This window comes from Carcharodon carcharias, chromosome 37, assembly GCF_017639515.1.
Source record: "Carcharodon carcharias isolate sCarCar2 chromosome 37, sCarCar2.pri, whole genome shotgun sequence".
In the NCBI taxonomy this organism is placed as follows: Eukaryota; Metazoa; Chordata; class Chondrichthyes; order Lamniformes; family Lamnidae; genus Carcharodon; species Carcharodon carcharias.
This window is the reverse complement of record NC_054503.1, coordinates 4,983,947-5,008,713: the sequence shown is the minus strand read 5'-3', so window position 1 is coordinate 5,008,713 and position 24,767 is coordinate 4,983,947. Positions and strand designations below refer to the sequence as shown.

The 24,767-nt window shown below is 57.9% G+C and overlaps 1 pseudogene; it reads left to right on the top strand.

Annotated features, from left to right (window-relative positions):
- The window catches only part of LOC121272953, a 126,082-nt pseudogene extending 106,738 nt beyond the window's left edge, over nucleotides 1-19,344 (top strand).
- The last annotated feature ends 5,423 nt before the right edge of the window (nucleotides 19,345-24,767 follow it).

Below are 24,767 nucleotides of genomic sequence, written 5' to 3'. Positions count from 1 at the left end.
AGTGTTGGGAGTTTGTAACAATTAAAGGCAGTGTTGGGAGTTTGTAACAATTGAAGGCAGTGTTGGGAGTTTGTAACAATTGAAGGCAGTGTTGGGAGTTTGTAATAATCTCTCTCTGTAATAATCTGCTTTCTGTGAACAGTGAGGAGAAGATTGAAGAATTGCAAGACAGTAAACAGGAGCTGGAGGAACTCCAACTCGATTGGAAACGTTTGCAGAAACAGGTAGAAACATTCAGGGCATCACCCATGAGCTTGTGAGGATTTATAGATGCTCCCATAACCTTAAAAGGTATAGTTTATATCAAATTTACAGCACGGAACCAGACCATTCGGCCCATCTGCTCTGTGCTGGTGTTTCTGCTCCACACGAGCTTCCTCCCACCCCCTCTTCCTCTCCCCCCATCACCATATCGTTCTATTCCTTTCCCCATCATGTGTTATTCCAGCATCCCCCTTAACTGTAGCTATATTGTTCCCCTGGACTACCCGCTGTGGGAGTGAGATCCACATTCTCCCCACTCTCTGGGGAAAGAAGCTTCTCCTGAATTCCCGATTGGATTTATTAGTGACTGTCACAAATAGATGGCCCCTAGTTCTGGCCTCCCCGAGTAGTGGAAACATCTCTACGCCGACCCTATCAAAACCCCCGTCATCATTTTAGATTCCCCAATCAGGTCACCCACCCCCTCAACGTTTTCTAGAGAAAAGAGCCCCGGCCTATTCAATCTTTTCTGATGGGTCCTAACCTCTTATTGGGTTATGAAATGGCATCTGTTCAAGAAGTCTTCATAGTCTTCAGTAGGTGAACATCAAGTCTCTATTAACTACTTGTAGGTATATACATACATAGAGTAAAGGGTACAGGCAAGGGGTTATCTCCATGTCTAGGCCTTTACACACCTCTGCTCAACACCACACTGACCCTAAGTCTGTGTCATGTGTCTTCTTGCACCACAATCTGGGCGGCACTGTGCTCAGACCCCATTAACCCTGTATGTGCCAGACCCTTATACTACACCTCCCCCAATTTCCACTGAAGGTTTTTGTTTTTTCTTGGTTTTTCAGCATTTTAGTGAGGCCGAGGGTTTTTGATCACAAGCTGCCGCCATGTTGTGATGGTATTGGTTGCAGAACAATGGCTGGAATTTTCCAGCCCCCACGCTCCCCCTCCCCCCACCAAGCTGTGGTGGGGCAGCAAGCCATTAGAATCTCCACTCACATAGGCGAGACCAGAAGATTCCACCGGCGTGAGACGCTGGGAAATTTGGGCCAGTATCTCTTTAAAAAAGTCTTCATCGTCTTCAGTAGGTTAACAGCAAGTCTCTATTAACTACTTGTAACTATATACAGTAGAGGGGTCTCCCAAGTCTAGGCCTTTACACGTCTCTGCTCAACAAGACACTGATCCTAGCTCTGGGGTCATGTGCCTTCTTATGCCATGGTGTGGGTGGTAGGGTACCCAGTCCCATATTTACTCCTGTACGCGCCGTACCCTAACACGACCCCTCGCCATTTCCGCCATCGCTTTTGGTGAGCTGTTTTATTGCACCTTCTCCAGTGCCTCTATACCCTTTTTATAGCGTGGAGAAGAGAACCGTTCACAGGAACTGTAAGTGTGGCCTAGCCGAGGTCCAATACAAAGTTTAACGTCACTTCCCTGTTTTTCAGTTCCATCCCTCGAGAAATGAGCCTCAGTGTTTGATTTGTTTATTTTCTAATGCCCGTGTTAATCGGTGTCGATATTTTTACTCATCTGTGGATCTGTATCCTTGGATCCCCCTGCTCATCTCTCCCGCTTACAGCGTTAATTTTATAAATGACCGGTCATTTTGTCATTGTGGAGGTTCCTGTAATTCAGACACATTCCCTGCCACAGCACCGTCTGTAAACTCCACAAACAGGGAACTGCAGTGAAGCAGCTTCACACAACAGAGCTCACATCACACTGTGAAAAATGTGACCATTCACTTTATTCTTTGTTGAATCCTGAATGATAGAGTAAAGCTCCCTCTACACTGTCCCCATCAAACACTCCCAGGACAGGTACAGCACGGTGTTGATTGAGAGTTAACCTCCCTCTACACTGTCCCCATCAAACACTCCCAGGGCAGGTACAGCACGGGGTTAGATACAGAGTAATGCTCCCTCTACATTGTCCCCATCAAACACTCCCAGGACAGGTACAGCACGGGGTTAGATACAGAGTAAAACTCCCTCTACACTGTCCCCATCAACACCCCCAGGACAGTACAGCACGGGCTTAGATACAGAGTAAACTCCCCTACACTGTCCCATCAAACACTCCCAGGACAGGTACAGCACGGGGTTAGATACAGAGTAAAGCTCCCTCTACACTGTCCCCATCAAACACTCCCAGGACAGGTACAGCACGGGGTTAGATACAGAGTAAAGCTCCCTCTACACTGTCCCCATCAAACACTCCCAGGACAGGTACAGCACGGGGTTAGATACAGAGTAAAGCTCCCTCTACACTGCCCCATCAAACACTCCCAGGACAGGTACAGCACGGGTTAGATACAGAGTAAATCTCCCTCTACACTGTCCCCATCAAACACTCCCAGGACAGGTACAGCACGGGGTTAGATACAGAGTAAAGCTCCCTCTACATTGTCCCCATCAAACACTCCCAGGACAGGTACAGCACGGGGTTAGATACAGAGTAAATCTCCCTCTGCACTGTCCCCATCAAACACTCCCAGGACAGGTACAGCACGGGGTTAGATTCAGAGTAAAGCTCCCTCCACATTCCCTAAGCTGATCCACTTGCCTCCCTCAGAACCGGGAACTGGTGTTGGAGGCGCGTACGGCCCGAACGTACAGGGATGAGGTGGACGTCCTGCGGGAGAAGGCCACGCGCGTGGACAGGCTCCAGAGTGAGGTTAAGGCCTACAAGGAACGGCTGAACAGCATCGAGTTCTACAGGGGGAAGGTGGAGGTATGATCCCAGGGGAGTGGGGTGGGGGGGGGTGGTGGGGGGAGGGGGTGTCTGGTAGAGGGGAGGTCTCAGGCGGAAAATTGAGTGGGGGGCTGGTGGGTGGCGGGTGGAAGTGAGGGGTCATGAATGTCACAAGGCCTGGAACCGTGTCTGTGAATATGAAGACGCGAGGGGGCCCGAGATTCCCTCTCCCCAGCCCTGAGCTACTTCCGTCCGACGGGGAAGGTACAATGACCTCAGTATCACTGCAGGGGCAGCTTGTAATTAAGAAGGCAAATGGGATTTTGGCCTGTATTCTAGGGGGGGGGGGGCGTCGGAGTTTAAAAAATAGGGAAGTCTTGTTACAACTGTACAGGGTGTTGGTGAGGCTGCACCTGGATACTGTGTACAGTTTTGGTCCCCGTATTTAAGAAAGGATAGACTGGCATTGGAGGCAGTTCAAAAGAGATTCACTAGCTGATTCCTGGGATGAAGGGGTTGACTTGTCAAGATCGGCCTAAACAGGTTAGGCCTTTATTCATTAGTGTTTAGAAAATGAGGGTGATATTATTGAAACTTACAAGATTCTGACCGGGCTTGACAGTTAGATGTTGGGGATGTCTCCACTAGTGGGAGAATCTCGAAACCAGGGGACATGGTTACAGACAAGGGGACACCCATTTAAAACTGAGATGCGAAGGAATTTCTCCTCTCAGAGGGTAGTGAATGTCTGGGATTCTCTACCCCAGAGAGTTGTGGAGGGTAAACCACAAAGTATTTAAAGAGGAGGTGTTTAGATTTTTGAAGTAACGGGGAGTTGAGGGCTATGAGAAGATGGCACAGAAAGATGAGTTGAGGCCTGGGGCAGATCAGCCAGGATCGTATTGAATGGCGGGGGCAGGCTTGAGGGGCCGAATGGCCTACATCTCCTATTTTTTAAGTTCTTATGTTCACTGCAGATGCGGGTAGAGTGGGCATGGCAGGAAGGAAATGATTAGTCCAGGTTTCCCAAGGAGAGGGTGAGTTCCCTCTGGTATCCAGGGGCCCATATTTATCCCTCAACCAACATCGGAGCAGCGAGAGAAAAGTTTATCTGTCATTGCCTATGTTGCTGTGTGGGATCTTCCTGTGCGAAGCGTCGCCTGTCGCATTGCAGCCAGCGATCCCACCACGTTCGCCATCCCCCGCTACGGAGGTTGAAAATGGCGGGTGGGGGAGGGGGGGGGGGGAGGGGGGGAACGCTGAATTAGCCTGGGTGGGGTGATGACTTCCGCAGGGCGAATAGCCGAGTGGCAACGGGCCAAGGCGAGGCAGAACGGCCGGGGAGGAGTGGGGCCCGAAGGGAGGGTGGGGGCTCGATTCTGGTGGGCAAGGAAGGGAGAGCGAGGCGGTGGGGGGGTTGTGGTTAATGCCCCTGTTTTGTGGATGTGACGGATTGGTTTTGCCTCCCCCCCCCCCACCCCACCAGGAGGAGCGGGAGTACAGCAAGGCCCTGCTGAGACGAAGGCCATGCTAGAGGAGCAGCTGGAGACAGCCCCTCGCGCTGTGACAAGCTCCACGAGCTGGAGAAGGAGAACCTCCTGCTCCAAGCCTGGACTGCAGGACCTCGAGATGGTAAGGGGGGGAAAGAGGGCGAGATCGCCTGTCAAAGCGGAAGAGGAGGCTGCCGGAGACAGGAAATAGGAGGACTGCCTCACCTCGAGGCTGCTGTGCACGGAAATGAAACCGACTTGCGAATGTTATCACCCACACTGAGGTGAGGATGTTGCATCTGCAGTGAACTCAAGGCTGAAGGAATCCATTCTTTGGGCAACAAAACACCAGCATTCACTTCAGTCAATGCGACATGGTGCCAACAGCCAGGTCAAAGTTCAGACTGGGGTCTGGGGCAGGAGAGGGAAACGGGCAGGATTCCAACTCTCACACAATTTCCCTCCCTACATCCCTCAAGCTCCAGGTTTCACACCAGCATTCATTGCCCGGCCCTAATTGCCCCTTGAGAAGGGTGGGGGTGAGCTGCCTTCTTGAGCGCTGCAGTCCCTGTGGTGTAGGTACACCCCACAGTGTAGTTAGGGAGGGAGTTCCAGGATTTTGACCCAGTGACAGTGAAGGAACGGCTGATATATTTCCAAGTCAGGATGGTGAGTGGCTTGGAGGGGAACTTGCAGGTGGTGGTGTTCCCCATGTGTCTGCTGCCCTTGTCCTTCTAGGTGGTAAAGGTTGTGGGTTTGGGCGGCACTGTCGAAGGAGCCTTGGTGAGTTGCTGCAGTGCATCTTGTAGATGGTACACACACTGCTGCTACTGTGTGTCGGTGGTGAAGGGAGTGAATGTTTGTGGATGTGGTGCCAATCAAGCGGGGCTGCTTTGTCCTGGACGGTGTCGAGCTTCTTGAGTGTTGTGGGAGCTGCACTCATCCAGGCAAGTGGGGAGTATTCCATCATCACACTCCTGACTTGTGCCTTGTAGATGGTGGACAGGCTTTGGGAGAGTCAGGAGGTGAGTTACTCGTTGCAGGATTCCCAGCCTCTGACCTGCTCTTGTAGCCACAGTATTTATATGGCTGGTCCAGTTCAGTTTCTGGTCAATGATAACCCCCGGGATGTAGATCGATGATGCACACTGAAGAACGTATTGCAGATCTGGAGGGATTAACCACCTCCGATTTGTTCTTTTTTGACGCGATTGAAGTTGACGAGAATTCTCCATAACACAGGAGCGAGACACAGATCGACGGAGGATTGAACAACTCATGGAGCAAAATCTGAACATGGAGATGGAGCTGAAGAAGGATCTGGACGAGTCAGTGCAGCTGAGCATCAGAATGGAAGCAATGCCAGAGGATCTCCCACACACAGAATGTAAGGGATAGCCCAGAGTCCCCGACTACACTGTCCCCATCAAACACTCCCAGGACAGGTACAGCACGGGGTTAGATACAGAGTAAATCTCCCTCTACACCGTCCCCATCAAACACTCCCAGGACAGGTACAGCACGGGGTTAGATACAGAGTAAAGCTCTCTCTACACTGTCCCCATCAAACACTCCCAGGACAGTACAGCACGGGGTTAGATACAGAGTAAACCCTCTACACTGTCCCCCATCAAACACTCCCAGGGCAGGTACAGCACGGGGTAGATACAGAGTAAAGCTCCCTCTACAACGTCCCCATCAAACACTCCCAGGACAGGTACAGCACGGGGTTAGATACAGAGTAAATCTCCTCTCACCGTCCCCATGAAAACACTCCCAGGACAGGTACAGCACGGGGGTTAGATACAGAGTAAATCTCCCTCTACACTGTCCCCATCAAACATCCCAGGGACAGGTACAGCACGGGGTAGATACAGAGTAATGCTCCCGCTAACACTGTCCCCAGCAAACACTCCAGGACAGGTACAGCACAGGGTTAGATACAGAGTAAAAGCTCCCTCTACAACCGTCCCCATCAAACACGCCCAGGACAGGTACAGGCAGGCAATGTGAAGTCTCTCTTGTACTCTGTTCCAGTTGCTGAGAAGCCTCTCAGTTATGAGGTACATGAAGTGACATCGAACCAGCTCCTGAGACTGGAACGAGAGAATCAGGATCTGAGGCGAGAGAGGAACAATTGCGGGTCAGCAGTGCCAATGCTGAAACCAGCACTAGTGCCAAGATCCTCAACCTGGAGAGAGAACCAGCAACTGCATAGAGTGGTAAGGCCAATCTCTACGTGCTCATCGACCCCCCTCCACGCCTGCCCATTGTCCCCTCACTGGGGTACGGGTTCCACACAGCACTGACTCTCACTGGGGCACGGGTCCCAACACACTGACTCTCACTGGGGTACAGGACCCTCACCACTGACATTCAGTGGGGTACGGGTCCCACACACGCTGACTCTCTTTGGTGTACGGTTCCCACACACACTGACTCTCCCTGGGGTACGGGTCCCACACACACTGACACTCACTGGGGTACAGGACCCTCACACACTGACTCTCACTGGGGTACGGGTCCCACAAGCACTGACTTTCACTGGGGTACGGGTCCCACACACACTGACTCTCACTGGGGTACGGGTCCCACACACACTGACTCTCACTGGGGTACGGGTTCCACAGTTACAGACTCTCACTGGGGTACCGGTTCCACACACACTGACTCTCACTGGAGAACTTGCTCCACACAAACTGACTCTCACTGGGGTACAGGTCCAACACACACTGACTCTCACTGGGGTACGTGTTCCACACACACTGGCTCTCACTGGGGTACGGGTCCCCACACACTGACTTTCACTGGGGTACGGGACCCACACACACTGACTCTCACTGGGGTACTGATCCCACACACACTGACTCTCACTGGGGTACGGGACCCACACACACTGACTCTCACTGGGGTACAGGACCCACACACACTGACTCTCACTGGGGTACGGGTCCCACAAACACTGACTCTCACTGGGGTACGGGTCCCACAAACACTGACTCTCACTGGGGTACTGGTCCCACACTCACTGACTCTCACTGGGGTACGGGTTTCATACACACTGATTCTCACTGGGGTACGGGTTTCATACACACTGACTCTCAGTTTGCCTTTGGTTTTCCAGGTGGAGAGTCTGCGATGGCAGCTGGACAATGAGAAGCAGAATTTGGACAGTTCCACAGCTCTGAGCAGCGAACTGATGATGGAGAAGGGGCGGATAGAGGGGACAGTGCAAACCCTGCGGGAGAGCTGTCAGCGAGAGGTACAGCGGGCACACACGGGCACGGCCCGAGCACCAGGCACCTGCAGGCCAAGGCCAGCAGCCTCCTGGATCAGGGCCCCTTTAGCCCCCACTCAGCTCACTCGCTTCCCCGTTAGTCAGGGACGTGTGAGTGGGGGTCTCTGCTTGCTTCCCCAGCACTCCATTTGACCGAGGGCAGCCAATTGCCAGCTCCCATCAATGGAACAAACTTGCATTTGTGTAGCACCTTTCATCGCCACGGGACGGTACAAGCGCTTCACACCCCATGACGTACTTCTGAAGTGTAATAACGTCAGAAACGTGAAACGCACAGCAAGATCCCGCAACCTCAGTACCGACCCTCCGACAGTGCTGCGCTCCCTCAGTACCGACCCTCCGACAGTGCGGCACTCCCTCAGTACTGACCCTTCGACAGTGCAGCACTCCTCAGTACTGACCCTCTGACAGTGCAGCACTCCTTCAGTACTGACCCTTCGACAGTGCAGCACTCCCTCAGTACTGACCCTCCATCATGCAGTGCTACATCAGTACTGACCCTCCGACAGTGCAGTGGTCCTTCATTACTGGGACTGGGATTGAAAGTCTGAGCTATGGACTCGAGTGTTTGGAAGATGTCTGCAACCTTTGACCTTTTGACCCATGGGGTATGAGTGGGCTACCCAGTGCTCTCCCTTGACCCTCTGGAATGGGTCCTTGCGCTCAGATAGCAGGCTGCCCCTTTGACTGAGCCTCCTCTCTCTTCCAGGTACAGGATCTAAAGATGGAGAACGAGCATTTGAGGCAGAGCATCGATGCCCTGAGGCAAAGGTCACAGGTCAGCGCCGAGGTCAGGGGAAAGACATCGAGAAGGAGAACAAGATCCTGCACGAGGCCATGATGGAGGCCTCGCTGAGGCAGAGCTCGCTGGAGTCTGAGAGGAAGCAGGCCCTGCTGGAGCTGGAGCAGTGCCGGGAAGGGCCGACAAGGCCGAGGCCTTGGCCCAGGAGCTGGGCCGCGTTGAGAAGCTGAACGAGCAGCTGCGGAAGCAGGTCCTGGAGCTGGAGATGTGCTGCGGGAGGGGCCCGCTGCTGGAGGACCGGGCATCCGGGCTGGAGGCCGAGAACCGGGGACTCCAGAGGAGCCTGGAAGACCTTGCTGGCACCCCCGCCCAGCTGGAGGCCTCAGAGGCCGAGAGGGCCCGCTTGGAGCTGGAAAACCTTCACCTGAGGCAGATGGCGGAGATGCAGGAGGTGGACAGGGCCATGATGAGCCAGCTGGAGTCGGAAAACACGGAGCTGCGGAAGGAGAGGGACCAACTGCGTCGGACGGTCAACCAGCAGAAGGCTTCCATCAAGAGGGCCGAAGAGTTGGCCTTGGCGCACCAGGGCCTCCAAGCGGAGAGCCAAAGGCTGGCCCGGAGCTTGGAGAACACCAAGCGACAGGTCTCGGAGCTGGAGAAGGAGGTGGAGGAGATTGGAGAACGGAGGCCCAGGGCCGGCGGAAGGAGCTGGAAGAGCAGAGGTCGGCGGCCGGCCTGCTGGAGCAGGCCAGGGACGCCCTGGCGCAGGAGCTAGAGCAGGCCGAGAGGGACAAGAGGCAGCTGGGCAAGGAGAGCCGGCGGCTGAGACAGCAGGCCGAGGCCCGCGACGCCTCCCTGGACGAGCACCACCTCCGGTGGCCGGTCTGGAGCAGGAGAACCGGCAGCTGCAGCTGGTGGCCCAGAGGGCCCGGCAGGCGCAGGACAAGCTGGGGGAGGTGGAGGCGGAGAAGGCCGAGCTCCTCCAGCGGCTGGCCCTCGAGAAGAAAGCATCGGCCGGCCTCCGTGAAGTGAGAGCCTTGAAAGTGCTGGGCTGGTGGGGCGGTTTGGGGTGGGAGGGACTTCCTCGACCCCGAGGGTTTGCCAGCCTTCAGAATTCCCCCATCCCAGGGAGGCTGCGGAGACAGAGATTTCGGGAGGGCATTGACAGTGGGATCGAGGTTGACGGGCGGCCATGATGGTGTCGAATTCGGTGGGGGTTGGGGGGTGGGGGGGGGTGCCCAGCAGGCTCACAGAGGCCAGATGGCCTGCAGTCCTACTGTCCTGGTCCTCCCCCACCACCACCCCACCCCCCCCCCCCACCACCTCCCTCCTCCCCGCCTCACCCACCCACCCCCCTCCCCCCGTCCCCCCACACCGCCCAGGGTATGGATCACGGAGTGCGGCCCTTTCCCACATCGTGGCTCAGGGAGCAGTCAGCTTGGCTTCGGGAGTCGAGCCTGAGGCCTTGTGTGTGGGATAGGGGGTGTGGGTATGCGGGTGTGGGGTAGGGTGTGTGGGGTAGGGGGTGTGGATTGGGGTGTGGGATAGGGGTGTGGGTTTTGAGTGGGGGATTGGGGGGGTGGGGTAGGGTGTGTGACTGGGGTTATGGGATAGCTGGTGTGGGGTAGGGGGTGTGGGATTGGGAGTGTAGGATTGGGGTGTTGGATTGGGGGTGTGGGATTGGGGTGTGGGATTGGGGTGTGGGGTAGGGGTGTGGGATTGGGGAGTGGGGTATGGGGTGTGGGATTGGGGTGGGGGATTGAGTGTGGGATTGGGGGTGGGGTGGGGGGGGGGGGGATTGGGGGTGTGGGATGGGGGGGTGAGTTGGGGGTGGGGGGTAGGGAGTGTGGGACGGGTGTGGGATTGGAGTGTGGGATTGGGGTGTGGGATTGGGGTGGGGTTTGGGGTGTGGGACTGGGGGTGGGATGGGGGGGGGGGGATTGGGGGGGTGGGATGGGGGTGTGGGGTAGGGAAGTGGGACTGGGGTGTGGGATTGGGGGGGTGGGATTGGGGGTGGAGGGGGGGTGGGGTAGGGAATGTGGGACTGGGTGTGGGAGGGGGGTGGGATTGGGTGTGGGGATTAGGGGGTGTGGGGTAGGGAATGGGGGTCTGGGATGGGGGTATGGGGTGGGGGTCTGGGGGTGGGGTGGGGGGGTGGGATTGGGGTGGGGGATTGGGGGGGGGGGTGGGGGGGGGGGGAGGGGGGGGGGGGGGGGGGGGGGGGGGGGGGGGGGGGGGGGGGGGGGGGTGGGGGGGGGGTGGGGGGGCGGGGGGTGGGGATGGGGGGGGGGGGGGTGGGTGGGGGGGGGGGGGTGGGAGGGGGTGGGGTTGGGGGGGGGGTGTGGGGGGGGGGGGAGGGTGGGGTGGGGGGTGGGGTTGGGGGGGTGGGTAGGGGGGGGGAGGGGTGGGAGGGGGGGGGGGGGGGGTGGGGGGTAGGGGGGGGTGGGGGGGGGGGGGTGGGGGGGGGTGGGGGGGTGGGGTGGGGGGGGGGGGTGGGGGGGGGGGGGGTAGGGTGGGGCGGTCGGGGGTGGGGGGGGTGGGGGGGGGTGGGGGTGGGTGGTGGGTGGGGGGGTGGGTGGAGGGGGGGGTGGAGGGGGGGGGGGGGGGGGGGTGGGGGTGGGGGGGGGGGTGAGTGGGGGTGGGGGGGGGGAGGGGGGGGGGTGGGGGGGGTGGGGGGGGGGGGGGTATGGGGGTGGGGGGGGGTGGGTGGGGGTAGGGGGGGGGGGGGGGGGGGTGGGGGGGGGGGGGGGGGGGGGGGTGGTGGGGGGTGGGTGGGGGGGGGGTGGGGGGGGGGGGGGGGGGGGTGGGGGGGGGGGGGTGTGGGGGGGGGGGGGGGGGGTGGGGGGTGAGGGGGGGGGGGGGGGGGGGTGGGGGGGGGGGGTGGGGGTGGGTGGGGGGGGGGGGGGGGGGGTGGGGGGGGGGGGGGGGGTTGGGTGGGGGGGGTGGGGGGGTGGGGGGGGTGGGGGGGGGGGTGGGTGGGGGGGGGGGTGGGTGGGGGGGGGGTGGGGTTGGGGGGGGGGGGGGGGGGTGGGGGGTGGGGGGGGGGGTGGGGGGGGGGGGGGTGGGGGGGGGGGGGGGTGGGGTGGGGGGGTGGGGGGTGGTGGGTGGGGGGGGTGTGGGGGGGGTGGGGGGTTGGGGGGGGTGGGTGGGGGGGTGATGGGGGGGTGGGGTGGGGGGGGGGGGGGGGGGGGTGGGGTGTGGGGGGGTGGGGGGGGGGGGGGGGGGGGGGTAGTGGTTGGTGGTGGGGGGGGGGTGTGGGGTGGGGTGGGGTGGGGGGGGTGGGGTGGGGGGGTGGGGGGGGGGTTGGGTGGTGGTGGGGGTGGTGGGGGGGGGGGGTGGGGGGGTGGGGTGGGGTGTGGGTTGGGGTGTGGGGGAGGGTGTTTGGGTGTGGGGGGGGGGTGGGGGGGGTGGGGAGGGGGTGGGGGGTGGGGGGGGGGTGTGGGTGGGGGTGGGGGGGGGGGGTAGAGGGGGGGGGGATTGGGTGTGGGATGTGTGTTGGGGGGTGGGATTGGATTGGGGGTTGGGGCGTTTTGTTGGCCGATGCCTTGTGGGTGGAACGCCCTTTGACCTTTGACCTGGCCTTGTCACCACAGGAGTTGATGAGCGAGAAGCTGAGAGTCCAGGAGTTCAGGAACCAACGGACAACCTGAGCCACAGGCTGGAGAGAATGGGAATCGAACAGGGTCAGGAGCTGCCCGGAGGACAGGAGGTAGGGACCCCTTACCCAGCATGTTACCCTCACTCGGTGTGGACCTACCCCCTACCCCCACCCCCTCACTCACGCTTACTCACCCTCACTCCCTCACGCCCACTCCCTCCCCACCCCCTCACTTACCCTCACTCACCCTCACTCACCCTCACACCCTCACCCCCTCACCCCTCACACCCTCACCCGCTCACTCACCCTCACACCCTCACTCACACTCCACCTCCTCACTCACCCTCACCCCCTCACTCACCCTCACCCCCTCACTCACCCTTACTCACCCTCACTCACCCTCACACCCTCACATCCTCACACCCTCACGCACCCTCCACACCCTCACTCACCCTCACCTCCTCACTCACCCTTACTCACCCTCACCCCCTCACTCACCCCTCACCCCTCACTCACCCTTACTCACCCTCACTCACCCACACCCTCACATCCTCACACCCTCACACCCTCACTCACCCACCCCCTCACTCACTCACCCTCACACCCTCACTCACCCTCACACCCTCACTCACCCTCACACCCTCTCACCCCACTCACCTCCCTCACTCACCCTCACCCCCTCACTCACCCTCACCCCCTCACACTCCCTCACTCACCCTCACCCCTCACTCACCCTCACCTCCTCACTCACTCACCCTCACACCCTCACCCCCTCACCCCCTCACTCACCCTCACCCCCTCACTCACCCTCACACCCTCACTCATCCTCACACTCTTACTCTCCCTCACCTTCTCACTCACCCTCACTACCTCACTCGCCCTCACTCACCCTCACACCCTTATTCACACACACTCACCCCATACCACCCTCTCATCCTCACTCACCCACACACTCTGCCTCACTCACCTTCACCCCCTCACCCTCATCCCCTCACTCACCTTCACTCACACACACTCTGACTCACTCACCCTCACTCACCTTCACACCCTCACTCACATGCACTCGCGACTCACTCACAATCACTCACCCTCACACACACACTCTGACTCACTCACCCTCACTCACCTCACACCCTCACTCACACACACTCTGACTCACTCACCCTCTCTGACTCACACACACTCTGACTCACTCACCCTCATTTACCCTTACTCACCCTCACTCAGACACACACACACTCTGACTCACTCACCCTCACTCTGACTCACTCACCCTCTCTGACTCACTCACACATACTCTGACTCACACACACACTCACTCTTACGCACCCTCACTCACTCTCAATCACATACACTCACCCTCACTCACCCCTCACTCACCTTCACTCACACACACTCTGACTCACTCACCCTCACTCACCTTCACACCCTCACTCATGCACTCGCGACTCACTCACCCTCCCTCACCCTCACTCCACACACTCTGACTCACTCACCCTCACTCTGACCCACTCACCCTCTCTGAGTCACTCACACACACTCTGACTCATTCACACACACACACTCTCTTACTCACCCTCACTCACTCTTAATCACACACACTCACCCTCACTCACCCCCTCACTCACCTTCACTCACCCTCACTCGCCTTCACTCACTTACTCACCCATTCACACTCTGATCACTCTCACCCATCACTCACCCACACTCACTCTCATTCATCCTCACTCACACTCACCAACCCTCACTCTGACTCACTCATCCTCACTCTGACTCATTCACCATCACTCACTCAACCTCACTCACCCTCGTTCACATACCCTCATACATTCTGACTCACTCTGACTTTTCTCATTCACTCACTCACCCTCACTCACTCATCCACCCTCACTCACTCTGACTCACTCACCCACATTGACTCACTCACCGTCACTGACAGTCACTCACTCACTCATTCACCCTCACCCTGACTCATTCACCCTCACCCACCCTCACTCAGCCATGCACACTCACTCGTTTAGCCAGCCTCACACACCCTCGCTCACACCCTCACTCACCCTCACCCATTCTGACTCATTCACCCTCACTTACACTCACCCTCACTCACGCACCTGCACTCACTCACCTTCCCCCACTCTGACTCGCTCACCCTCATTCACACAACCTCACTCACTCACCCTCCCCACTCTGACTCACTCACCCTCCCCCACTCTGACTCACTCACCCTCATTCACACAACCTCACTCACTCACCCTCCCCCATTCTGACTCACTCACCCTCCCCACTCTGACTCACTCACCCTCATTCACACAACCTCACTCACTCACCCTCCCCCACTCTGACTCACTCACCTTCACATCACTCTGACTCACTCACCCTCACCCACCCACACTCATCCACCCCACTCATTCAGCCACCGTCACTCAATCCCACTCACCCTCACAACACCCTCACTCACTCACTCTCCCCTCACTTACCCTCGCTCACTCTGATTCACTCGCTTGTTCAGCCACCCTCACTCTCTCCCTCTCACTCACTGACTCTCACACACGCTGACTCACACCCTCACTCGCCTTGATTCACTCACTCATCCTCACCCATCTTCACTCACTCAGACTCACTCACCCTCACTCTGACTCACACCCTCACTCACTCACATTCACTCAGCCTCACTCATTCTGACTCACCCACCCTCACTCACCTTCACTCACTCACTCACCCTCATTCACTCTGACTCACTCACTCACTCTCTCAGTCTGCCTCTCTGCCGTCACTCACCTTCACTCACTCACTCACCCCACACACACATTGACTCACTCACCTTGACTCACTCACTCACACAACTCACTTATTCACAACCATCACTCCCTCAGCCTCTCTGAGTCATTCACTCACACTCACTCACCATCAGTCACCCCTCACTCACTCACCCTCACTCATCACTCACACTCACTCACTCACTCAGCCACAAATAAAGTGACGGGGTATGGTTTATTCATTCATGGGATGTGGGTGTCGCTGGCTGGGCCCAGCATTTATTGCCCATCCCTATTGCCCCTTGAGAACGTGGTGGTGAGCTGCCTTCTTGAGCCGCTGCAGTCCCTGTGGTGTAGGTACCCCACAGTGCAAGGGGGGAGGGAATCTCTGGGGGTCCCTGGAGGGGGTGGAGGCCCAGGGGGTGCATCCCCCACAACCCAGGTGCATGAGTCCTGATCTCCAGATCCATTCACTCAATTGCCCTCTCCTGGCTCCGATCTCAATGAACAAAATTTAGATAGATCTCCCTTACTGTACCTTTCTGTCCATCTCTCTCTCCCCCTCTCCCCTCCTCTCCCTCCCTGTCTCTCCCTCTCACTCTATTCCTCTCCTCTCCCTCTCTCTCCCCCCCTCTCTCTCCCTCTCTCTTTCTCTCTCTTCCTCTCCCTCTCTCTACCTCTCTTCCTCCCTCTCTCCCTCCCTCTTCTCCTCATCTCTCTCCTCCTCTCTCCCTCTCCCTCCCTCTCTCTCCCCATCTCTCCCCCTCCCTCTCTCTCCCTCCCTCTCTCTCCCCATCTCTTCCCCCCTCCCTCTCTCCCCCTCCCTCTCTCTCCCTCCCTCTCTCTCCCTCTCTCTCCTCTCCCTCCCTTTCTCTCCCCAATCTCTCCCCCTCCCTCTCTCTCCCCCTCTCTCCCTCCTCTCTCTCCCTCTCACTCTATCCCTCTCCTCTCCCTCTCTCTCCCTCTCTCTCTCTCTCTTCTTTCCCTCCCGCTCTCCTCCTCCCTCCCCTCTATCTCTCTTTCTCTCCCTCTCTCTCCTTCTCTTTCTCTCCCCCTCTCTCCTTCTCTTTCTCTCCCCCTCTCTCTCCCTCCCTCTCCCACTCCTCCCCCCGTCTCCCACCTCTCTCCCTCTCTCTCTCCCTCTCTCCTCCCTCTCTCTCCCTCTCCCTCCCTCTCTCTCCCCCCTCTCCTCTCCCCCTCTCTCTCCCTCTCCTCTCCCTCTCCCTCCCTCCTCTCCCCCCTCTCTCCCTCTCTCTCTCCCTCTCCCCCGCTCGCTCCCTCCCGCCTCTCTCCACCCCTCTCCCCTCTCCCCCTCTCTCCTCTCTCCCCTCTCCCTCCCTCCCTCTCCCCCTCTCTCTCCCTCTCCTCCTCTCTCCCTCTCTCCTCCTCTCCCCCTCTCTCTCCTCTTCTCCTTCCCTCTCTCCCTCTCTCTCTCTCCCCCTCTCCTCCCTCTCTCCCCCTCCCTCTCCTCCTCTCTCCCCTCTCCCCCCTCTCTCCGCCTCTCCCCCGCTCCCACCTCTCTCCGCCTCTCCCCCTCCCCCCCTCTCCTCCCTCTCCCCCTCTCCCCCTCTCTCTCTCCTCCCTCTCCCCTCTCTCCCTCTCTCTCCCCCTCTCCCCCTCTCTCGCCTCTCCCCCTCTCTCCACCTCTCTCTCCCATCTCTCCCTCTCCCCCTCTCTCTCTCTCCTCCCCCTCTCTCTCTCCGTCTCCCCCTCTCTCCCTCTCTCTCCCCCCCCTCCCCCCTCTCTCCGCCTCTCCCCCTCTCTCCACCTCTCTCCCTCTCTCTCGCTCTTCTCTCTCTCTCTCTCCCCTCTCTCTCTCCTCCACCTCTCCCTCTCTCTCTCGCTCCCCCCTCTCTCTCTCTCTCGCTCCCCCTCTCTCTCTCTCTCTCTCTCCCTCTCCCCCGCTCTCTCCCCCTCTCCCCTCTCTGCTCTCTCCTCTCCCCCTCTCTCCTCTCCCCCTCCTTCCTCTCCCCCTCTCTCCTCAAACCCTCTCTCCTCTCTTCTCTCCCCCTCTCTGTCTTTCTCTCTCCCTCTCCCCCTCTCTCCGCCCTCCCCCTCTCTCCACCTCTCTCCCTCCTCTCTCTATCCCTCCTCTCCCTCTCCCCCTCTCTCTCCCTCTCCCCCTCTCTCCACCTCTCTCCCTCCCCCCTCTCTCCACCACTCTCTCTCCCTCTCTCCCCTTTCTCTCTCTTTCCCTCCCCCCTCTCTCCCTCTCTCTCTCCCTCTCCCCCTCTCTCTCTCTCCCTCTCCCCCTCTCTCCCTCTCTCTCTCCCTCTCCCCCTCTCTCCACCACTCTCTCTCCCTCTCCCCCTCTCGCTCTCCTCCCTCTCCCCCTCTCTCCCTCGCTCTCTCCTCTCCCCCTCTCTCTCTCTCTCTCTCCCTCTCCCCCTCTCTCCCTCTCTCTCTCCCTCTCGCCCCTCTCTCTCCTCTCCCCCCTCTCTCTCCCTCTCCCCCTCTCTCTCCCTCTCCCCCTCTCTCCACCTCTCTCCCTCCCCCCTCTCTCTCTCTCTCCCTCTCCCCTCTCTCCACCAATCTCTCTCCCTCTCCCCCTCTCTCTTCTCTCTCCCTCTCCCCCTCTCTCCCTCTCTCTCCTCCCTCTCCCACCTCCCTCCGCCTCTCCCCCTCTCTCCCCCTCTCACCTCTCCCCCTCTCTACTCTCCCCCTCTCTCTCTCCCTCCCCCCTCTCTGTCCCTCTCCCCGCTCTCCACTCATCTCACCCTCTCCCCCTCTCTCCGCCTCTCCCCCTCTCTCCACCTCCTCTCCTCTCCCCCCTCTCTCCCCCTCTCCCCCTCTCTCTCCTCTCCCCTCTCTCCCTCTCTCTCTCCCTCTCCCCCCTCTCTCCCTCTCCCCCCCTCCCTCTCCCCCTCTCTCTCCCTCTCCCCCTCTCTCTCCCTCTCTCCCCTCTCTCCTCTCTCTCTCCCTCTCCCCCTCTCCCCTCTCTCTCCCTCTCCCCCTCTCTCTCTCCCCTCTCCCCCTCTCTCCACCTCTCTCTCTTCCCCCCTCCCCTCTCCTCTCTCCTCTCTCCCCCTCTCTCTCCCTCCCCCTCTCCTCCACCTCTCTCTCTCTCCCCTCTCTCTCCCTCTCTCTCTCCCTCCCCCCCTCTCTCTCCTCTCCCCCTCTCTCCGCCTCTCCCCCTCTCTCCACCTCTCGCTCTCTCCCCCTCTCCCCTCTCTCTCTCCCTCTCCTCTCCCCTCTCTCTCTCCCTCTCCCCCTCTCTCCACCTCTCTCCTCTCTCCCCCCTCTCTCTCCCTCTCCCCCTCTCTCCACCTCTCTCCCCTCCCCCTCTCTCCACCTCTCTCCCCTCTCCGCCTCTCTCCGCCTCTCCCCGCCTCTCCCCGCCTCTCTCCGCCTCTCTCCCCCTCCCTCTCTCTCATTCTCAGTAACTACAAGCTTTTGGAAGAGAAGCTGGAGTCAGTGTTTAAGGAGACGTTGGCGATCAGAGAGACTCACATCACCAACCTGAGGTGCCAGCTGGACGAGGCTGTGCGACGTAACCAGGAGCTCTCCGACCAGCTGCAGGAGGTGAGTGGGTGCAGGAGCTTTGCCCTGAGTGCCGGACTGCACGGGTGCGTGGCGAGACCCCTGGGCTTTGTGACACGGTGAGCCACCTCCGGCATGGGAGGCTTGCGTTCGGCCCTTCAGACCTGCGCAGGATCTCACTGCAAAAATGTGGCCACTTTGTTGGGGTTTGGAAGGGGAGAGGTAAATTCCAGAGATCAGGAGCTCCCAGAAGCCTGCTCTATCTCATGGCCCTTTTCAGGGGTGGAGGGAGCCTTAGCTCATTCAGGACATCTCCAGGTCAGGCTCCCAACCTAGTCGCAGGCCTCTCGGCCTAGTCGCAGGCCTCCTGGCCTAGTCACAGGCCTCTCGGCCTAGTCGCAGGCCTCCTGGCCTAGTCACAGGCCTCTCGGCCTAGTCGCAGGCCTCCTGGCCTAGTCGCAGGCCTCTCGGCCTAGTCGCAGGCCTCTCGGCCTAGTCGCAGGCCTCCTGTCCTAGTCACAGGCCTCCTTGGCCTAGTCGCAGGCCTCCTGTCCTAGTCCGCAGGCCTCGGCCTAGTCGCAGGCCTCCTGTCCTAGTCGCAGGCCTCTCGGCCTAGTCGCAGGCCCTCCTGTCCTAGTCGCAGGCCTCTCGGCCTAGTCGCAGGCCTCCTTCCTAGTCACAGGCCTCTTGGCCTAGTCACAGGCCTCTCGGCCTAGTCACAGGCCTCCCAGCCTAGTCCCTCTTGGCCTAGTCACAGGTTTCTCGGTCTAGTCGGAGGCCTCTTGGCCTGGTCTCAGGGCTTTGGACCATAATCCATCAAGGACACCGGCAGAGCCCAGGGAACCCCTGCCCCATGCTCTCTAACTGTGTCCCTGCCCCACTGATCACTTTTTAAAAAACCACCACAATCTCTTCTCCAGTTAAAGCGGAACTTGGAACAGGTGGGCCGAGGGAAGAGGCAGCGGACCAGTTGGTTGCCATGGCGAGGGAGACAGAGACACCATTGGAGACGAAGCCGGAACGCCGGGAGAGTATCAAGGAAGCAATCAGTGATCATCTGATTGAGGTTGAGAGAGAGGTAAGGCTGCAGACCCCAGAGAGGGTGATGGGTTGGTTGTGAGTGGGGCCTCTCTCTCCTGCCCTCTTTTATTGTCCAGCAAGACTCTCATAGGTCCCCTCTAAGCCATTGTTTTCATTCCCCACTCCAAACTCTGTTCCTTAACCACCAACTCCATCCCTCTCCTTGGCGACTGTGTGAGATCAGCCAGTCTTGGTGCCACATTCGACCCAAGATGACTTCCGACCTCAGATCTGCACCATCACTAAGACGCCCATTTCCGCCCGACTCCATCCCTGTCTCAGCTGATTTCCTGCTGAAACCCTCATCCCTGTCTTGGTCTCTTCGACGATTCCAACTCACTCCCAGCTGGTCTCCCACATCCAAAACTTGAGGTCATCCTGCTGCCTGCGTCTTAAGTCATAGCAAGTTCCCTTCCCCTATTCCCCTGTGCTCGCTGACCAACACTGGCTCCCGGTCAAGCGATATCTGATTTTAAAATTCTCATCCTTGTTTTCAAGCCCTCGTTCCTCCCTATCTCTGTAACCTCCTCCAGCCCCTACAACCCTCCCTATCTCTGTAACCTCCCTCCAGCCCCTACAACCCTCTCTATCTCTGTAACATCCTCCAGCCCCTTCAACCCTCCCTATCTCTGTAACCTCCTCCAGCCCCTACAACCCTCCCTATCTCTGTAACCTCCTCCAGCCCCTACTACCCTCCCTATCTCTGTAACATCCTCGAGCACCTACAACACTCTCTATCTCTGTAACCTCCTCCAGCCCATACAACCCTCCCTATCTCTGTAACCTCCTCCATCCCCTACGACCCTCCCTATCTCGGTAACCTCCTCCATCCCCTACAACCCTCCTTTATCTCTGTAAGATCCTCCTCCAACCCCTTCAACTCTTCCTATCTCTGTAACCTCCTCCAGCCCCCCTATCTCTGTAACCTCCCCTCCAGCCCCTACAACCTCCCTATCTCAGTAACCTCCTCCAGCACCTACAAATCTCCTTATCTCTGTAAAGACCTCCAGCCCCTACACCCCTCCCTATCTCTGTAAAATCCTCCACTCACTACAACCCTACCTATTTCTGTAACCTCCTCCAGCCCCTACACCCCTCCCTATCTCTGTAACCTCCTCCAGCCCCTACAACACTCCCTATCTCTGTAACCTCCTCCAGCCCCTACACCCCTCCTATCTCTGTAACCTCCTCCATCCCCATAACCATCCCTATCTCTGTAACCTCCTCCAGCCCCTACATCCCCCCTTTCGCTGTAATCTCCACCAGCCCCTACAACCCTCCCTATCTCTGTAACCTCCACCAGCCCCTACACCCTTCCCTATATCTGGAACATCCTCCAGCCACTAGACCCCTCTCTATCTCTGTAAGCTCCTCGATTCCCTACACCCCTCCCTATCTCTGTAAACTCATCCAGCCCCTAAATCCCTCCTATCTCTGTAAACTCCTCCAGCCCCTACACCCCTCCCTATATCTGTAACCACCTCCACCCCTACAACCCCTCCCTATCTCTGTAACCTCCTCCATCCCCATAACCCTCCCTATCTCTGTAACCTCCTCCAGCCCTACAACCCCCCTATCTCTGTAACCTCCTCCAGCCCCTACAACCCCCCCTATCTCTGTAACCTCCTCCACCCCTACAACCCTCCCTATCTCTGTAAACTCCTCCAGCCCCTACACCCCTCCCTATCTCTGTAACCTCCTCCAGCCCCTACAACCCTCCTTATCTCTGTAACCTCCTCCAGCCCCTACACCCCTCCCTAACCCTGTAACCTCCTCCAGCCCCTACAACCCTCCCTATCTCTGTTACCTCCTCCACCTACAACCCCCTAAAACCTCCCTATCTCTGTAACCTCCTCCACCCCTACAACCCTCCCTATCTCTGTAACCTCCTGCAGCCCCTACAACCTTCCCTATCTCTGTAAACTCCACCAGCCCCTACAACCCTCCCTATCTCTGTAACTACCTCCAGCCCCAACAACCCTCCTATCTCTGTAACCTCTTCCAGCCCAACAACTCTCCCTATCTCTGTAACCTCCTCCGGCCCCTACAACCCCCCTCTCTATCTTTGTAACCTCCTCCAGCCCCTACAACCCTCCCTATCTCTGTATCATCCTCCAGCCCTTACAATCCTCCCTATCTCTGTAACCTCCTCCAGCCCCTACAACCCTCCCTATCTCTGTTACCTGCTCCAGCCCCTACAACCCTCCCTATCTCTGTAACCTCCTCCACCCCAACAACCCTGCCTATCTCTGTAACCTCCTCCCGCCCATACAACTCTCCCTATCTCTGTAACCTCCTCCAGCCCCTAAAACCCTTCGAGATCGCTCACTCCTCCAACTCCGGCCTCTTGAGCATCCCCTCAATTCCCATCGCTCCACCATTGGCGGCCATGCCTTCAGCTGCTTGGGGCCCTTATCTCTGGAATTCCCTGCCTAAACCTCCCCCACCTCTCTCCCATTCTTTAAGATGCTCTTTAAAATCAACCTCTTTAACCAACACAGGAGATCAGTCACTCAGCCCCCTTGAGCCTATACAGGAGGCAGCAGCCGTTCAGCCCCACTCGAGCCTGTTACGCAGGACACGAGTGGTGTGTAATTTTTTTATTCATGAGATGTGGGTGTCACTGGCTAGGCCAGCATTTATTGCCCATCCCTAATTGCCCCTGTACAGGTTGCAGTTAAGAGTCGACCACGTTGCTGTGGGTCTGGAGTCACATGTAGCCCAGACCAGGTAAGGACAGCAGATTTCCTTCCCTAAAGGGACATTAGTGAACCAGATGGTTTTTATCACAATCGGCAATGGTTTCATTAGATTTTTAATTCCAGATTTTAATGAATTCAAATTCCACCATTTTCCAAGGTGGGATTCGAACCCAGGTCCCCAGAGCATTACCCTGGGTCCTGGAATACTAGCCAAGTGATAATGTCAGCACACCATCATATATGTGTGTGTTGCATGCGTGCGTGTGCGTGTGTTCATGTGTACATGTGTGTGTGCGTGTGTGTGGTGTAGGTGTGTGTGTATGTGTGTGTGTGTGTACGTGCGCGTGTGTGTGTGTATGTGTGTGTGTGTGTGTGTACATGAGTGTGTGTGTGTGTGTACATGCGTGTGTGTATACGTGCGTGTGTGTGTGTGTGTGTTGTGTACGGTGTGTGTTTGTGTACATGTGTGTGTGCGTGTGTGTGGGTGTACGTGTGTGTGGGTATGTATGTGGTGCGTGTGTGGGTTTATTTGTGTGGTGTGTGTTGTGTATGTGTGTTTGTGTACATGCGTGTGGTGTGTACATGTGTGTGTGAGTGTGTATACGTACGTGTGTGTGTGTGCGTGTGTGTGCATGTGTGTGTGTATGTATGAGTGTGTGTGTGTGTGTATGTGTGTGTGTCTGTGTGAGTGTGTACATGCGTGTGTGTGTGCATGCGTGTGTGTGTGCATGTGTGTATGTGTGTGTGTGCGCATGTGTACATGCGTGTGTGTGTGTGTACGTGTGTACATGCGTGTGTGTGCATGTGTTTGTGTGGTGTGTGGTGCCATGTGTACATGTGTGTGTGTGTGTGTACGTGTGTGTGTGTGTGTGTGTGCGTGTGTGTGGTGTGTACGTGTGTGTGTGTTGTGTGTGCGTGTGTGTGTGTACGTGTGTGTGTGTGTGTGTGTGGTGTGCGTGTGTGTGTGTGTACGTGTGTGTGTGTACGTGGTGTGTGTGTGTAGTCGTGTGTGTGTGTGTGTGCGTGTGTGTAGTGTTTTGTGTCTTTGTGGGTGTGGCTGTTTCTCACTCAAAGATTCTCGAATTCGATCCAGAGGAATTAGAGAGTTAATGTGTAACACATGTTTGAGAGGAGGAGGGCAGCTTGGCTGCCACCACTGGGGTCACCGCTGTCTGCTCTGTGAGTCTAGTTGGATTGATTAATCGCTAATTAGTCAATAACTCTATTATCGTTGATCAAGCGACCTCTCAGGCTGGCCCAGGTGTACGCAATAGGCCTGGGAACTTCCAATGTCCATAAGGGACAGATTAGTCTGTGCTCAGGCCTGTGATTTATGTACAATCCCAGCCGTAGCAACGGTTGCCAACACTGGCCATCCTGGCCCTCGGAGCCTGGAGGACCCCACCAGTCAGCGAAATCTTCTTCCCTCAGCCTCATCCCAGGGCCCGGCTTCGAATCCAGCACCCCCCACCCGGGAAAGGAAGGAAAAGACTTGCATTCATGTAGCACCTTTCACAACCTCAGAACGTCCCCAAGCACCTCTCAGCCCAAAGAAGTCTCCTTGAAGTGTAGTCACTGCTGAGCAGCGCACAGCAAGATCCCACAGAGAGCATAATGACCCGATCACCTGTTCTTTCCCAACTGACATTGGTCGAGGGATAAATATCACCCCAGGACACCAGGGAGAACTCCCCGCCCCCCGGCTCTTCTTCCAATAGCGGCCGTGGATCTTTTACACCCACTCGAGAGGGCAAGGCCTTGGTTTAATGTGCCTCTCTGAAAGAGGGCACCTCTGACACTGTGGCACTCCCTCAGCACTGACGCTCCGACAGTGCAGCTCTCCCTCAGCACTGACCCTCACACAGTACAGCACTCCCTCAGTACTGACCCTCCGACAGTGCAGCGCTCCCTCAGTACTGACCCTCCGACAGTGCAACACTCCCTCAGTACTGACCCTCACACAGTGCAGCACTCCCTCAGTACTGACCCTCCAACAGTGCAGCACTCTCTCAGTACTGACCCTCCAACAGTGCAGCACTCCCTCAGTACTGACCCCTGACAGTGCGGCACTCCCTCAGTACTGACCCTCTGACAGTGCGGCACTCCCTCATACTGAAGCTCTGACAGTGCAGCACTGTACTCCCTCAGTACTGAAGCTCTGACAGTGCAGCACTCCCTCAGTACTGAAGCTCTGAAAGGGCGGCACTCCCTCAGTACTGAAGCTCTGACAGTGCGGCACTCCCTCAGTACATGAAGCTCTGACAGTGCGGCACTCCCTCAGTACTGAAGCTCTGACAGTGCGGCACTCCCTCAGTACTGAAGCTCTGACAGTGGCAGCACTCCCTCAGTACTGACCCTCTGACAGTGCAGCACTCCCTCAGTACTGAAGCTCTGACAGTGCAGCACTCCCTCAGTACTGACCCTCTGACAGTGCAGCACTCCCTCAGTACTGAAGCTCTGACAGTGCAGCACTCCCTCAGTACTGAAGCTCTGACAGTGCAGCACTCCCTCAGTACTGACCCTCTGACAGTGCAGCACTCCCTCTCCTCAGCACTGACCCTCTGACAGTGTGGCACTCCCTCAGTACTGACCCTCTGACAGTGCACCACTCCCTCAGTACTGACCCTCGACAGTGCAGCCCTCCCTCTGGCTGACCCTCTGACAGTGCGGCAATCCCTCAGTACTGAAGCTCTGACAGTGCA